At 44.2% G+C, this 17,287-nt stretch overlaps 1 long non-coding RNA gene across 31 annotated transcripts in view; it reads right to left on the bottom strand.

Moving 5' to 3' along the window:
• LOC144302457 (uncharacterized) overlaps positions 1 to 17,287 on the bottom strand; it is a 106,132-nt gene that overhangs the window by 54,541 nt on the left and 34,304 nt on the right. For 17 of the 31 annotated variants that reach the window (XR_013369354.1, XR_013369329.1, XR_013369347.1 and 14 more), the window contains one exon: positions 1,442 to 1,646. The exons of 10 other annotated variants lie outside the window; for them this stretch is intronic. This is a non-coding gene — a long non-coding RNA (uncharacterized LOC144302457). Of the gene's footprint in view, positions 1 to 493; positions 1,054 to 1,441; positions 1,647 to 11,076; positions 11,272 to 13,791; positions 16,632 to 17,287 lie in introns of those variants that run through there. 4 more of the 31 variants (XR_013369341.1, XR_013369344.1, XR_013369330.1 and 1 more) reach the window with 3 other exon arrangements.

The following is a 17,287-nucleotide window of genomic DNA, read 5'->3' as shown; positions in this document are numbered from 1 at the left end:
TAGGAAGTCTTTGCCCCAACTCATCCCCCAACATAATGAGAATCTCCCGACCTCTGCACAGTTTCCATCCCAGATGCCTTGAAGATGAGGGGCTTGGAGAGCCCTGCCCTTCTTTGTCATGTACCATCAATAAAGGACAATGTACCTAGCCAAAAAAAAAAAAAAAAAGAGGGGAAGAGAGAAAAATAACAAATGGGTATATATGATCATTTCTTTCTGGAAGGAAATAGATCACAAGTCATTGTTGGAAATGTTTGCCTTTGGAAGGAAGGACTGACAGCTGGATGGAATATTATAAATATAAATAAATATAAATATTTATTTATTCATGAGAGACAGAGAGAGAGAGAGAGAGGCAGAGACACAGGCAGAGGGAGAAGCAGGCTCCATGCAGAGAGCCCGACACGGGACTCGATCCTGGGTCTCCAGGATCATGCCCTGGGCTGAAGGCGGCGCTAAACCACTGAGCCACCTGGGCTGCCCTTGACTTTCTTTTCTATCTTGTGAATTTTTACTTTAGGCATGCATGTCATTTAATTTTCTTAAAAAAATGGAAAAAACAGATGCTCAAGGTCTGCTCCCAGATATGATTATTTAGTATATCCGGGAAGGGCCTCAGCAGCTGTATTTTATTTAAAGCTGTGGGTGATTTTGTTGCAAAGGCAGAGTTGAGACCCAAGCGGGTAGTTGTAGGTGTGAACACACATGTGACTGTTATGTGGCAGGGTGGGGGTTGGGAGCAGGAGTCCACAACTTAAAAAAAAAAATCCCCTCTCCAATATTCCTTGGAAGTTTCTTCAGCCTTCTCCCCAGAAGCCAGATCAGACAGTGGGCTCAGTCACCTCCCCCTAAAGAAAGGCCAGAATGAAGCTTGTTCTCCATTGGAAGGTGCGTAGTGAGGGGTGACAAGTAAGGACTCGGGAGCCAGACAGCCAAGATTCAGGTCCTGGCCCCAGCTGTGCTTCCAGACACTTCTCTCTGCCTTCACGTTCTCATTTAGGGTGGTGTGAGGATGACGTGTGTTGCTCTGTCCAGAATACTTAAGAGCCAGGCCTGGTATAGGAAAAGCACAATGTAACCAGTGGCTATCAGCACAGGGCAAACAGGTGAGCCCCTGGTAATCGGGAGAACTGCAGCCAGGTCACCCCTCCTTGGTCCGTGGCCCGGGCAGTGCCGTCCTACCAGCCCTGTCAGCCACTCCGTAACGCCACTATCTGTGCACATGCCACCTGCATCACTGGACTGTCAGTGCCCTATGGGAGACACAGCTTCCCACGCAATTTGTGTCCTCCCTGGCACACAGAGCAGGGGCTTTGGGTACCTGTGAAGCGTGCCAAGGAAGGAGGCACTTAGGTAGGAAGCCGGAGCATGTCTTTCTTCCAGAAAGCCATCCTTGACCTCGCCACATTTAACTCTCTCCTCCTCTCCTCTGTGGACTCACCTCCTCGCAGCACATCAGCATTTCGCCTCCGTGGGCTGAAATCCCATCTCTCCCTCCAGGCCAGGGCTCCTCGATGGTGAGCCTGTCCACCGCCCGCTTGCACACTTGCACATCTCCTCTCTTGGCACACAGCAGGAGCACAATACATGTCTGCGGGGTCAGACTGCCGGTCCCACCTGCCCCTCGCTGACATTCCCTGCAGCCCCTACAGGAGGCAAACAGGGCGTTAGCGGGATGGGGACTCTCCACGTCAGTGCGGCGCGGTGGGGACCACGTAGGGGTGGATTTATCTCTGGGGGGGTGTGTGTTTTTGGTTTTTGGTTTTTGTTTTTTAGTAAACAGTCTGCAGATACTTGAAAAAGAGGAACATAGTTCTAAAACCTGGTTCTAAAATCCTAGATAGGGACGCCTGAGTGGCTCAGCGGTTGAAAGTCGGCCTTTGGCTCAGGGCATGATCCCGGAGGTCCAGGATCGAGTCCCACATCGGGCTCCCTGCATGGAGCCTGCTTCTCCTTCTGCCTGTGTCTCTGCCTCTCTCTCTCTCTCTCTGTCTCTCATGAATAAATAAATAAAATATTTTTAAAAAATAAAAAAAATAAAATCCTAGATAATTTTGCATCTTCTGCAGCATGGCCTTTGTTCTTTATTAAAACCGCACAGGAATAACCTTGCCATGTTACTGCCACTATTAAAACTGTGTAGCCCTGATCACACGACAAATCGTGTTCTGAGAGCGGAGTGCCAACACAGGCGAGAGCTACCTCCTTCTCCGATAAGGGAGGGAGCAGCCCCCCTGTCTCCCACCCCCCCCTTCGTCCCTCCCTCCTGGGTCCCCGGCAACCTGCGGCCACCTGCGGCCGCCTCGCCACCAGCCCAGGCACCGCCCCGGGCCGCGATCTGCACGCACAGCGAGCGGCAGGCCTTTCCAAAGAGGGGACACGGTCCAATCCGCAGTCCTCAGTCTTTCTAAGGACATCCTCCCTCAGTTCCCACTTGAGGCTTCCAGGCCGCGCTCCTAAGTGGGGCGTTGTCCTCACTGGTGGGTCTTCCCTCCTCCTAGGGGAACCAGGGGTTCCTCTGAACAAGGAATGGGCAGGGGGATGGAGGCGGTGGGGAGCATGTTGCTAGGTGCACCCCGTCCCCCCTGGGGGCCGCCCTGCAGGAGCTCGACTCCTCAGTCTGCTGATTCTGGTGCTCTGGGGGCAGGCCACCCGCAGGCCACCCGCAGGCCACCCGCAGGCCACCTGCAGCCAACCCGCAGCCAACCCGCAGGCTACCCGCAGCCAACCCGCTGCATCTGTGGGAAGGAGAAGGCTTCCCCCTACTGCTCCTTGGGCCCAGGTTCGCTGTGCGTCCTCCTGGAGGAGCCAGGGCCTCCCCAGCCAGCAGGGGACCCGGGGGGGAGCACCCCCGCAGACCGTTCTTTTGCCTCCCAACACCAAATAAGGTGTGAACCCAATAAGGCCCCGGTTTAACTTCTTCAAATCACCTCTTCTTCTTTCAGGGAAAGACCTGCCCGGGGACCCAAACTGATTCTCCTGATTTCAAATGCAAATTGCGGGCACGCACACATGCACACACGCACACATGCACAAACACGCACACATGCACACACACACACACATGCACTCGCTGCGAGAGGTTTTAGGGGGTAAACGGTGGTGTCGGGAACGTCCAAGTTCAGCAGCACTTTTTAGCTTTCCTTCACCAGGCCTTATCTTTCCAGAAAACAGATGAAAAGGTCTGAGGGAGGGAGGTGATCGTAGAGATGGGAATGGCTTTTATTAAAAGAGTGTTTTCCCAGACCTTAACTAAACCTCATCCACTTTCGTCAGTCAGGGCCGACAGTTGAGAGCAATATTAGAGGAGGTAATTGCACGTATCAGTCAACAGCTTTTGTCCCGCGGCCGCTGAGAATTACAGTAAAACGGGCACAGGAAAACAGCATACTGGATTAAAGGCAAAAAAGATCTTTCTCCAGTTTCTCTCTACTCACCAGCTGTTATGTTCGGCTGCGGAGACAGAAGCAGCAATAATATCTGGGGGAAATCTAGCCTACCACAGTCTGGGTTGGGTTTTTTTTTTTCCTCCTTCTGTTTTTCCTCCGCCTTAAAAGTGATTAAGCTTTGACTTTAAAGAGAAACTTTTTCAAAAAGCATTCTATCTCACCATAGCAACTAAACAATTGACCTTATATGAATTTTTCTCCCCATTCAAGTGTACGAACACATACAAACCTGAACCCTCCACCGTTGCTGACACTGGCCGTAAAACAGCCACCTCAGAACTGCTGGTGTCACTTGGTAAGCCGTCCCTGCAGTTGCTTAAGTAAATAGCTGGCAAGACCCAGATATATTTTATGTACATTTGATTGTAAATCACACCTAGTCAAATCACAGCATACTGAAGAGTTAGCAGAGGGGTCTGAAATTCACCCCCAGGAAGTGGGACTTGGAAGAAGAGAGAGAGGAGAGAGAGATGCCTATCCTTGTGCACCTGGCACAAATCCCCACAAGAGAAGTGGGATCGTCACCAGGTCCCTGATGCTCCACATACCACGGACCGGCCTCCTGACCCCCATACTAAAGGAACTCCTTTTCTCTCAACCGTGAGAAAATAACCAAGTGTGTCTAAAAGCTGTCAGAGACTTTGGATGCAAAAGAGGGGCATTCTTAGGGTCAAGCTGAGGGTAACTGAGAGGGAGAACTGGATGAGCCGGGAAGGAAGGAGACCAACTCCAGCAGGATAGCAGGGCCTAGAGAATAGTGGCCCTGAAGTCCTTTCTGAGTGCCTTAGTGAAACCAGGCACAGTGCTGAGTTTGGCCAGCTCCACGGTGACTCTGACAGAGGCCAGTTGGGACATGGATGCAGTGCCACAATAAAGCTGTTGTCATTAATGAATTTGATTCTTAAATACTTGAAATCCTAGAGCCAAGATCAACTTCATGATGCAACAGTAAACAGGCATTTTTTTTTTAACAGACCAAAAGCTGAGGTTTAAAGAGATAAAGAAACTCCCCAAGACATAGCCAGTGAGTAATACAGGCAGGATTCAAACTCAGCTCATGTCTTTCCCAAAGCCTTACTCATGCCACTACAAGAACTTCACCCTGGGCAGGTGAATGTCTAGCAGCACTTGAGTATGGACACCAGGAATGTAAGGAGCTGTAGCGACATCTTCCTGGCACATCAAATTTATTCAAACATGGGTGAGTATCAAATGGAACAGGAGGAGTAGGGTGGTGTGGGATTAGGTAATTGCATTATTCAATATTTTACAACACACTTTTTCACATTAAATTCAATGACTGTATTAGAGAGCAGGGTGCAATATTCCTATTTTTAAAAAAAGATTGAATAGGTAATGAATTAATAGGATTCAAATTTAAACACTGAAAAAAAAAACAAATTTAAACACTTTCATAGTAGAGTTTACAAAGTGTATAGTAGTACAAAGTGGAAAGTTTCTCTCTCACTTATCACTCAGCCCAAATTCCCAATTCCCTTTTCAATAGGCAAATTATTACCTATTTTATTTTAGAGGAAGTACATATATAGTCTTTTTTATCTTTTTTAAGCAAATAGTAGCACACTGGACACGCTTTTCTGCACATTGTTCTTTTTCATTAAACACGAAATCTTGAAGTTCATATCTGTAAACAAAGTCCTCCCTCATTCTTGTTGACAGCTGTTAGCACTTCATTAAATTCATGCATCATCATTTATTTAGCCAGTCCTATTAGTGGACTTTCAGAATGTCCTGAAAACTTTGGTACTACAAACAATGCCTCAATTAATAATCTTTTACATGGATCATTTCACACATTTGAGAATATGTATGTGGTATGCATTGCCACAAGTAGAACTGGAGGTCAAAGGCATTTGCATTTACATTTTGACAGATATTAACAAATTTCTTACTACGGAAGTTGTACCAATTGGCAGAGAGCATTTCTTAGTATTATCAAACTCTTTAACGTTTGCCAATCTGACAGGTGAAAAATGAAATTTCACTGTCGTGGTAATTTGCATTTTTCTTCTTCTTGGTGAGGCTGAGTAGTTTTTCATGTCCTTAAGAGCCGTTTCTCTTTTATTTTCTACCAACTGTCCATATCCTTTCTCACTTTTTATATGGTTTGGGGCTTTTTTAATTGGCTTGCAGAGTTCTTTAGTGGGTTCAGAAGTTAGTCCTTTATCTGAGACTTGACTTCTACAGTTTCTTCTGGTTGCCAGGCCTCCTCCTCTTGTCAGTTTCCACTGAGAAACCCAGCCCCACCATGGCAGCATGGTGCCAGCAGCCTGACTGTCCCCATGTTGACCCGTCTGCACCTGGACTCTCCTGAAACCTACTCATTGCCTGGCCAAACTTCCTTCGACATCCTGAGTTCTTTCCCCAGGGCCTGCTCTTGTCCAATGGACATCCAAGGACATCCAAATCACCCTGATCTAGTTATTCCATCTCCAGGCTCCCTTGAAGAGGTGAGGAGGTAAGAGAGAGGTGAGAACTGGAGCATATCCTCAACACGAAACCCCCACCCAGTATTTATACACATCACTGTTTCTCCTCCACTAAGCATTCCCAATATCATGTAGAATGACCTGATGATAATAGTCACTATCATGTATTGAACATTCACTGTGTGCCAAGCACCAATCCAAGTACTTTACAAATAAGAACTCATTTCATCTTCAAAATGTCTCAGGAATGTCTTATTATCATCAACATATTCTACAGATGACAACACAAGTGACAGAAATGTTACATAATTCGTCAAGGGCCCTAATGCCAATATGAAGCCAGGACTGAAAGTCAGGCAGTCTGGACTACAGATCTCCCTGACTGTTGCATCATGTTTTAAAAAGCCTGTTCACTGTTGCATCATGAAGTTGATCTTGGCTCTAGGATTTCAAGTATTTAAAGAATCAAATTCTAATATTGCTGTAATTTCAGCAGGTCTTCTGGCCACCACTCAGGTTACTTATATCACATGCACGTACACACAAACACATGCTACAATACAGGGAAATTTCACTAATCTTCTTGAGATTAAGGAATACTTTATCCTAGTGCCAACATGATGTGATGTTTTATAGGGCTTATATGAGCCATGATATTATAAGAAAAAGATGTTTGGTGCCTTAGCTTGCCTAGTTTTACCTGAAAGTCAAGAAAGTTGTACATAAATCTGAGGAACTATCCATCAACTTTCAAAGAACCAAGGAAATAACATCAAGGAAAACATGGCTTAAAAACTATAACATAAGAGGCACCTGGGTGGCTCAATCGGTTAAGCATCTGCCTTTGGCTCAGGTCATGATCCCAGAGTCCTGGAATTGAGCTCCACATTGGGCTTCCTGCTCAGCGGGCAGTCTGCTTCTCCCTGTCCCTGTGCCCCTCCCCCAAGCTCATGCCCTCTCTCTCTGTCTCTCTCTCTGCTCTCTCTCTCTCTGTTAAATAAAATCTTAAGAAAAAAAAAAAAAAGAACTGTAACATGGGCTGATCCCATAGGCATACTTGGAAGGGACACTCTGTCACTGAAACTTACACAACTCTCATATCCAGGGCAGAAATGTATCTCAACCCTCAGCACATGCATATGACAAATTGTACTACAGTAAGTGATTTAGGGATACCTGCTTGTGATTTATATGTCAGAGGCCTGGGTCTATTAAAAACAAACTTCCCCAATTCAAACCCACATCTCAAAGCCAAATATCCTGGGATGGACAGAATGGGACACCAGAGTGATTCATTCAGCTATGTTTCTCCCATGCCAGAGGAGGCCAGCTCATGTCTGCCCTCCACTCCCTTCTTATTCCCTAGATGACAACAAATGGAAAAAAAAAAAAAAATCGGTTTGTGTCTTCATCCTTATTGTATCAGCACAGCCCCCAAAGATGGCTTCTACACTGTGCCAACTACCTTGGACAGCTGCAGCTGAAGGAGTTTGAAAGCCAGAGTCCATCCCCTGACTGGGTGATTCTAGGCAGGAACTGATAAAATACAACTCTCTTGCACTAATTCTGTAAGGATTCCAGCCAGTGTATATATTTAACTATACAGTCAGATTTTGAATACTCGGGATCTCATAATCCAGATGGTGATCTAATTCAATTTTTATTTCCTCTATCAATATTCCTTTTTTGAGCAGTTGACCATTAATTCATCCCTTGGACTGGAGAAGCTATTCATTTATCACCCCCAAAACATATTCTGAGTCCCTATTGTGCTATAGGCATTAGAAATAAAAAGACAAACAAACAAAAGTTCCCACTTATAAGGAGCTTATAGTCAATTAAGATATAGGAATTTAAAAAGAAAAAAACTTTTAAGGGCAATTGCAATGCTAGGGAACTTGTATTTGGATGGAAGTGAGAGTGTACAGGATGACTCTCAAGAGCCAAAACTGGGCCAGATGGCAAAGGATATGTAGGGGAAGTGAGGTCTGAGATAAGGGCACTAGCCGGTCTGGAGGTAGAGGGGAAAATAATCCAAGTAGAGGTGCTTTTTGAGCAGAGGCCTGGAGACGAGAAAGCTGTCACCCACTTAAGAGGCTACAGAGGTTGGGTGTGGCTGCAATCTGAAGGCGAATGTTAAGAGAGGAAGCCCTAAACATGAGCAGGGCCAGGCTGTGAAAGCCCTTGCACGCTGTGCGGGATATGTCTGACTGAATGTGGTGAAAGCCACCGAAACGTATAAGGAAGAAGCATGGGATCACCACAATAAAACTGGTCCCGGGGCTAATAATTCATAACAGAGTTCAAACAACTGTTGAGACTTCGTTGGTTAGTGTTTGGAAAAGAGACAAGATCCTCAGCAAAAGAATGACTCTGAATGTAGAATTTGGAAAAATCAAATGCAGTTGGTGGGATAAGTGTCTGGGTGGGAGGGACCCCGTTGGCATTTCCCAAATCGCACTGAACAGTATCCACCATTTCTTTCATTAGCACAAAATTTCATGCATACACACACACACACACACACACCTGCAATATCATGTATACATCGGATTACTCATTATAGTATTATTTAGAACATCACAAAATTGAAAACCTACATATTTATCAATTTGAGACTGCTTAAATAAATTATGGCATGTATATAAAATGGAATGCCATGAAGCTATAAAAAAAGGCTGAGGAAACTCATTATACACTATGCAAAAAAAGCTTCAAGATACGGTATTGAGTGGAAAGTGCAGAACAATGTATATACTACACTACCATCTTCCCACAAAAGATATTGAGAGCGGGGTGGGGGCGGTGGGAATGCACATGTTATTTGTTCGTGTATGTATAAAACAACTCTGGAAGGAGACACGGAAAAGCAATAGTGTTTGGTTGTCGGTGGGAAGGGGAAGTGGGTGGCTGGGGAAAGCACGCTTCACTATATTTTCCCTTTTGTTCCTTTTGAATCAGGTAAATGTATTACCTATTCAAATCTGTCCCTGTCCTTGAAGAGCTCACAGTCCAAATAGATAAACACATGTACAACAGGGAAGAGCTCGTTTAAAATATGTAATAGGCCATAACACGAAGGTAAGAGAGGAGTTAAACAAATATTTGGCCCTTAGCCAGAGAAACTACAATTGGAAAAGTTCGTATTCCTCCTATTTGAGCCACCATTTCTGTTGAACATTTCTGGACTGTTCTCCAGGCCCACGTCCTGCAGGCATAATTAGTTCATGACTGACATCTGGGGGGGTGGGGGGGAACCTTCCCCAGTCTCTTCACTTTACAGATGTGGAGACTGAAGTACAGAGGGGTGAAGGGGCTTGCTTGAAGCCATGTGGGTGGTTGGAGTGTCCTCTGTGAACCTGCCATGGTGTCCCTTCTATTGGCAGATGCTGACACTCCCACAAAGCCAGTGACCTGCCAGTCCTCTTTGGAAACACCAACTAACCTGTGTGTCCACCAGCCGGTTAGATGCCACCTCCTCTCTCCTTAGCAGTGGCAAATCCGCAAACTTGTCCGAGGAAGACAGAAGTCATCCTCTCCTGAGGGGCGCTCACTAGTACCTGAGCTCACCTGGTCCCGGCCACCTCGTTAGAACAGCACCCAAATCTCCGAACTTGTAGTTTGGTTTTTGTGAAAAACAGAATGTGATCCTCTGGGCAGTTCACAAACTGAAATATCAACATTAAGTTACTAATCTTGCCTTAAATGAAACAAAATAATGGCCCATCATGCTGTCCTCCCCAAGCTTCAATCTCTAACGTCTCCTTAGCAATAGAGTGATCTGTTCTCACTGGCAAATCCGCAACCACCCTGGCACACAGCAGTGAGCGTGGTTCAGCACCTTGTGGCTTCTGAAACAGACCAGGGCTTAGCCTGAGGCAGCTGGAGTCCTTAGGGACTTCAGAGCCCTGACTAGCTAACATGTCTTTCGTTTTGCCACAGAACTGCTCTTCTCGTCCAGGACCTTTCATTGCTCTCGAAACTCCACGCAGTTAACCGCTGATCTCCCCTCTGCCCTCCCCCATCAGCCTCTTTATTCTTCTTGCTCCTTCCTCTGAGCTTTCCAGCAGCAGCCCCATCCTAAAATAGCTCCCCCACTTCATCCTGCCTGCTCTTTCATCTGCAGTGCTTTCCCTTTTTTCCTTTCATTTCTAGGTGTCTTTGGAATATGAAGGGGAAATCTCACTTCAGCAAACTTAATAATGAAAGTCATGATGCATATCACAAGAGTGGTGAATATTTATTGAGCATTTACTCTGTTCCAGAGATTGAGCTAAGATAGATGATAAATAGATGTCCAGCAAGCATGATCTCAGAATAAAACCATCTTCTGTTTGGCAAGCTATTTTTGTCTCAAAACATGAATGGTCTCTGGAAACAGACTATGATTGGTTTCACCACTGTCCACTCTCTACGATGACAATAATCGATTGTGTTATCATACGACTGCCTTCAAGTAGCCCTTAATTGTGTGACAGCCACACTTTAGGACAAACCATCTGACTGTATGATGCTTGCACTGTAGCCAGAAATGCAAGGATGGATGACCATCCCCTCCCACCAGGGGGGAGCCATGAGACAGAATTGTCTCAGTTTTATTCTTGTGCCACCAAAACTCAAATTTCAACATCTCTCACCAGAACCACGTCACTCCTGCTTGAAATGCTACCTCAGTTTGCAGCTGTACAACATAACAACCCAACGGCCACAGTCTTAAGAATTTGGAAGAGAAATGAGAGTGAAGATGAGCTTTGAAAATCTCTCACTTCTACCTACAAAATTCTTATCAAATGCAACTGCCTGGGTTGGGGACTTTGATAATATCTTCCTCCCAAGGAAATTCCACTGAAACTAAAGATCTAAGTAATTCATGGAGCTTGTGACACTATATAGTCCACGCACCTCATTGTCCACTTGTCTAAATGACTCAGTTGCTGAATATTTATCTTATTCATTCTATTAGGATAGCATCTGAACCCATCCTCCCCTCCTCAAATCTTTCCCCCCTCTAAATGGTTTGTCTTCTGCACAGTGGTATTTTCAATAAAAATCCTTGAATAGAATTAGTAAACAGATATATCCTTTACCTATTTTGCCGGCTGATAGGTGTTTGAGAAATATGTTTTTGACAAATAAATTAATTAGTGGTCAAGAAAAGCACATTAAGACACGAAGCGTATTGTTACCCATCAATATACATGTTTTGGTTTTATTATGATTAATCATTATTATTAAATACTATTAATGATTCTTCCCACTGGTTGGTAAGTTAACATCCATATATTCTTGACGAGAGAACTTGACAATACAGTCTTTCAAAAAGTCTTCAGACCCTTTCATTCCTAGCAATTAATTGACCTTAAGAAAATAGCCTGAATAAAGGACACAGAAAAAGGTTTTTTGTAGATGATGTCTCCCAAACTTGAAAGTACATGGAGTCTAGCAATAATGAAACAGGAGGTAATGGTGGCACAGCCACTCAATGAAGTAGTATGTAGTTATCAAAAATGATTATTAAGTTTGTATACTAACAGGTGCAAAAAGTAACAGAGCATGCACACTGTGATGAGTACCCATGCCCAATATTCCGAGACACATGCAGAAAAGTGCTAACAAGGGGAACTGGAATTGAATTCTGGATTCCCCATTTATAAATTGTATAAATTTAGGTGGGTTAATCTCTGTGGCCCAATTGCCTCACATTAATTATAATGTGATGAGAAAGATAATAATAACAAAGTACCTGCTGTCTTAGGAGTGCTGTGGGGAGGTGAACCAGTGCTGTGGCTGACGGGATAAGCAGCGAACAGATACACTTACTATAATGATTACTGTAAGGGTGATGGACCTGTGGTGCTCTGTCTTTGTTTTCTAAATCCTCAGTGACGTGCTAATAGTACACACATCAGGATGGTGATCTCTTTATCTTTCTCCTCTCTCCTCTGGGAGAAATGCCTGGATCTGGATTACTTCAGCCATGGTGCTTTTGTCCTCTTCCTAGAAATTCCTATAGTGCTTCCTGCTTGAACACTATTGCTTGGCAGTGTTTTTATGCTGCCTGGAGTTTGTCATTATATTTTATATGGACATAATGATCCCCGACTACCCCAGACATGGCTTTCAGGAATAGGCATTTTGGGGCCCTCCTCATGGACCCTTTGGCACAGATCCACATATGCCACAACTAGTTAATTTGATTTTTAAAATATGTTGATTTGGGGCACCTGGATGGCTCAGTGGTTGAGCGTCTGCCTTTGGCTCAGGTCGTGATCCTGGGATCCTGGGATGGAGTCCCACATCAGCCTCCCAGAGGGGAGCCTGCTTCTCCCCCTGCCTATGTCTCTGCCTCTCTGTGTGTGTCTCTCATTAATAAATAAAATCTTAAAAAATAAAATATTTTGAAATGGCAGTCATACAGATAGAAGCATGCAGAATGCCCACAATTTCAATGTCAGCTGTTTTTCCATTTCTTCCTTAATCATATTTTATTTCCATAGTCACACAGGAGCTAAAGAAACAACTAAATCCTGGATGGTTTTCCTTGATTTGTATTTCACATCCACTTGGTTTTACAACTCAGGAGAACCTGAAGTTTGTCTTGTTTCTGAGATTAACTAATTCTGTATCTTTCTCACACAGAAATAAATGTAATGAGGCCAGTGGTAATTAATTCCTAGAAAAAAAAAAAGAATGTACCCACTGGAAAGCCAGAAGATAAGCCATCCATGACTTCTAGGGAAGAACCCTTTGGAAGGCAGGATTCAAATGATGCTCCCCATCCAAAGGTAAGTATTTCTGCTTAAAGTTTTTTTGTGTCCATATTTCCCTAGGGCAGGAGCCCTGCAAGCAAATATCTTTAACTGTGCCAGCTCCTTTTTTGTTTTCCACAATTAGCTTATCTCCAATCATATAAACATGAACACATTATGACAGTCTTTGGAGGTTATGGAGGTAAAACAGGAAAATAAAGGTTACTTTAACTTTGAGAGTTGTTTTGAGGACAAAGCCAGATTAAAGCTTACATAGATATACAAAATAATTGACGAATGCTATTGTCTGCTTTCCTTAAAGGATTTTATTAGAAAGAACATATTAATTATAATGGAAGCAAACTTGGACTCTGTGGGTTTCTAAATAAAAAAAATTCCTTTGTAGCATCACGGCAGGATTTCCCACCATTTTTCTCTTTCTGATGAAATTAACTCCCCATGGTTGGTCAGCAGGATAATCTAATTTTAGCCAATCAGCTTGGGAGCTGCTGTTGACCTCACAAAGGGAGAAAAACGTATCTGCAGTCATAGCAACCACCCGCTCAGCTCTGATCATCTCTGGACCCTTCCGCCTAATGACAGACACCGGCTTGCTTCTTAGATGATTAATCTTTTCCCCTGTGAACCTCCTTGAATACATTAGCCAAACAAGTCTGATAAATTTGTTTATCCCAAGACAATCATTAGAAAATTACCTGCAAAAGTAATTCTCACTAGAGCAGTTTGTGAATGGAAAGCCATATGGCAGATGAGAACAGAAATAAGCAATAAAATCTCTTGCTGTATGTCGCAACAGGTCAGGAAAGTTTTTCCCCTTTAAACTTTATCATTTTACATTGAACCATAAAAGCACAGCAGCCTAGAGCCTATTTTACATGAGCAAAAGAGCCTTTTAGCCAGTCACTAGTTATTCTTCCAACACGGTACCTACTATGTTTTAGGTTCTGGAGAGGCTCCACTGAATATGAGCTATCTCTGTCTTCCTCAGTCCCACAGCACAGTGAGAGGAGACACATGTAAATAGATAATTACAGTACACCATAAGGGCTGTAACAGACAACACACAGAGCTCTGAGAGCATTGAAAAGGAGGGGATAACTGTCTATTTTTCCAGAGTCAACAAAGAGTGTCATGGCTATGACATTCAAATTAAGCAAAAAGAATGAGCAGGATTTTTCCAAAATGGAACAGTATTCTAGGCAAAGAGACGAGCATTGGAAAGACATGAACTTAATGGACCACTGTGATAAACTCCTGGGCAGCAGAATGTCTGGAGCAGCGGGATATTTGCCACATCTTCTTCCAGGAAGTGAGACTGGTAGTGTGAGTTGAGACAAGATTGACAGTATTTTGTAGAATAACATGAACACATTTTTAGGGCCTCAAGAAGGCAAGACAATGAGCTGGATGGGTAGTGCCAATCTGGAAACTCTTTCTGAGATTGAATCAAGAGAATGTAATTGTTAGTTGTATCCTTGGTGACGCTCCTCATTTGTGAAAAGAATGAGAAGAGAGTAAGCATTTGTTGCAGCCATACAGCTAATATGGGCTATTTCCATACGCAGTCACTGGATCCACTACTAAAGGGTCAGTTTGATGAGTGGGAGGGAGGGCAAGGTCTCCATTTGGTTGAGAGGTTTAAAATGAGGGCATGTATTTAAAGCAGCTGATGAGACAACAGTGTGGTCACAAATGTGGGCATAGCCTAACTGACCCTACCTTACAAACCAACATTCAACAAACCTCACCCAAATCACTGGTCAGGCAGCAGAGGGCTGGACAGCAGCCACGGCAGCCTGAGTTCAGATGTGGATGCAGGCCATGCCAGGACAACCAGGCCTGTGCCAGAGGTTCCCAGAGCCACTCTGGTTCCATTAAGACAGCTTCAGAAACACAGACTGGAATGAAAGATATCATGGAGCTGGACCCATCACTGACAACATTCTCCAAAACTATTCAGGAACCCCGGCAGAAAACGTGCTCTGAGCCCAGACCAAGACCCTGGACTAGAGGATTTCTGTCCACAGGTCTGGCTAAGGATTCTTGTTCTGGTCTCTGATTCTCTTGTGTCTACTAAGAGGAGTGTCGCTCACCAAACTCTCTCCACAAGAGCTTCAGAAAGACGTCAATCACTAAGCTAAGGAGTCGGTATTTTCTGTAGAATTTTCCAATAATCGGTGGTGAGCATGTCATTAAGTTTTTCAACATAAACTTTTTAAAAACAAAAATTACACATCAAGTGCCCTCAAATCCTACGTCTCTGTCATAGCAAATATGCAACAAGTTGGATATAAATCATTGTCCTGGGGCAAGTGCTGACTAAGCACTCACCCAGGATGAGGCGTGTGCCAAGCCGTCTATACACCGAGTCATTTACTCCTTACGCAGACCCCATACAATAGGAGTTCTGTGGGTGTCTCCTGGTTTTTATGTGGAAAAGGGGTTGGAAGTGTATATCTTAAGAAAAAAATATCTTATAAATGCAATTACAGTTTTAGATAGTCTCTTCTTATAAACGGAATAAAAACGTTGTTGGTTCAAGATTTTAAAGAGGACATTGCCTTGTAGCTATTATTTAAAAATATACGTGTACTTATATGTAATTATATATATGGACTGAGCACCTGTATGCCAGGCTCTGGAATCCAGGGAGAAGCCAGTGATATGATGGGGGAGATGCAGACAACTAAGTATGCGATGGGGTGATACGTGCCTCAAGAGTGGGCTGTGCAGAGTGCACAGGAGGACAGAGGAGGGAGAAACCAGCCCCTGAGTGCCTTGTTTGAGCAAGAACTGCCTTTCACTGAGCGTCAGGCTCCACATTTGAGACTTGACAAACAGTACTTCATTTACACCACATGCCCACCTCGCGAGGCGCTGTTTTCCCCTGACATTTTGTAGCTGAGAAGATGGACCTCGGAGGTTGGGGAGCTTATCCAAAGTCCCATGATCATTAGATTATAGCTTTAGAATTTGAGCCTTAGTCTGTATGATTCCAAGGTTTGTAAATCACAAAAATACACCATATGCCCATCTCACGAGCTCGAGTTCTTTACTCCTGGATGATCAGCTTGCATTCAGAAACAAGCTCCCACATTCACGTGGGAAGGGCTGTTCCCTAGATTTGCTTCACCTCTTCCTCAGTTTCCTTGTCACCTTTATTCTCCCAGAAGCAGATCCAGAGACAGCATTTAACAGAGAGCCAAGGCACAGAATGCTGCTTCATGAAAGGATCTGTGTGCATCTCTTCAGACCCTGGAGATTTGGTGGAGACACTATTCTCATTCTCTCTCTCTCTCTCTCTCTCTCTCTCTTTCTCTAATGTCCATAGTCTACCTTCTTACAAAGGGGTTCTCAACAAATAATAATAGGTCCTCTGTTCCTTTTCCCCCTCTGAAACCCACATGATTAGAACTATTGGCCTTAACCCTAACTCTGTAAATGTAATGCAGTGTGTTTAAAACCCAAAGAGAGAAGACACCAGAAAGGCCCTACGTGAGGATAAAGGGCCTCATCATTTAACCCAGGATTGCTGCACACTCTGAGGAACGTAAGGCCAAAAATGCTGGACCTTTCATACAAACAGCTTCCATTTATTTTCTTGCTGTAGCCCAGAGGGAAATGACCTCTAGGACCAATCTATCTAGGCCGAAAGCCTGAGTGTCTCATGGCAGACATATATCCCCACCTTCTTGTTCATGCAAAAGTCTCTACGGGGACAATCACAAGGCATGGGACACCCTGTGGGAAGGCAGATGTTTCAGGGGAACAGAGCCAGCAGAATGAGGCTATTTTGGTCCTAAGGCAGAGTCCAACTGAATTAAACAAAGAGTCCTACCAGCGGTCGGGAGTACCTGGACAGAGTTCTGATCCCCTGGGGCAAGATGATTGGCTGAGTCTCTGGCAAGCATGCCGAGGTCCAGAAGGGGTGACTATTTCCAGCATAGTGAACTAGAGAAAAGCTGAGAAGCCAGAATAGAAACCCAGACAGATCACACACTGTAATTCTAGAACAATCTACAATCTGCTGTTTTCTTAGCTTCCAAGATTTCTTCTAAATCATGTTGTATACCAGTGACAGAAGAATTATTTCACACCCCTGCTCAAGAACCTACTATAGCTCCCTGTTGCCTCCTATTACTGTGGTGATTGTACATCCTCATTTGCTAGAGGGCCCTGGTTTACACTTGTTATCCTCGTGTAATTACTCATGGCATCTCCTACCCCCCTTAACAGTGTTCCAATTTGAATAATCAATTATGTAGTGTCTATCTTTTACCTGCTTCACACTCCTCTGCCCACTTTACCATCTCCCTTTATGCTTTGTTGCCTTCAAATCATTTTGTGTTGATACTGGCTCATTTAAGGGATTAGATTGGATCCACCATTATAACTTGCTTTCCCTTCAACACTGAGTAAACCTATTGACTGCCCTGACTGTGCTGAGCCATGGAAGTTACACATTCAGTAAGGCCCCCGTTCCAGCATGCACAAACCTTTTTGTGTAGCTAACTCTAAAGTCAAACACAAGTGTGTTGGAATCCTGACTGTGCTGTGCGACTTACAAGCTGTGTGATCATGAGCAGATAATCTACTCTCTCTGGACCAGAATTCCCTC

The sequence above is a fragment of the Canis aureus genome, chromosome 31 (assembly GCF_053574225.1).
Source record: "Canis aureus isolate CA01 chromosome 31, VMU_Caureus_v.1.0, whole genome shotgun sequence".
Classification (NCBI taxonomy): Eukaryota; Metazoa; Chordata; class Mammalia; order Carnivora; family Canidae; genus Canis; species Canis aureus.
This window is presented reverse-complemented; position numbering and strand designations above follow the sequence as displayed.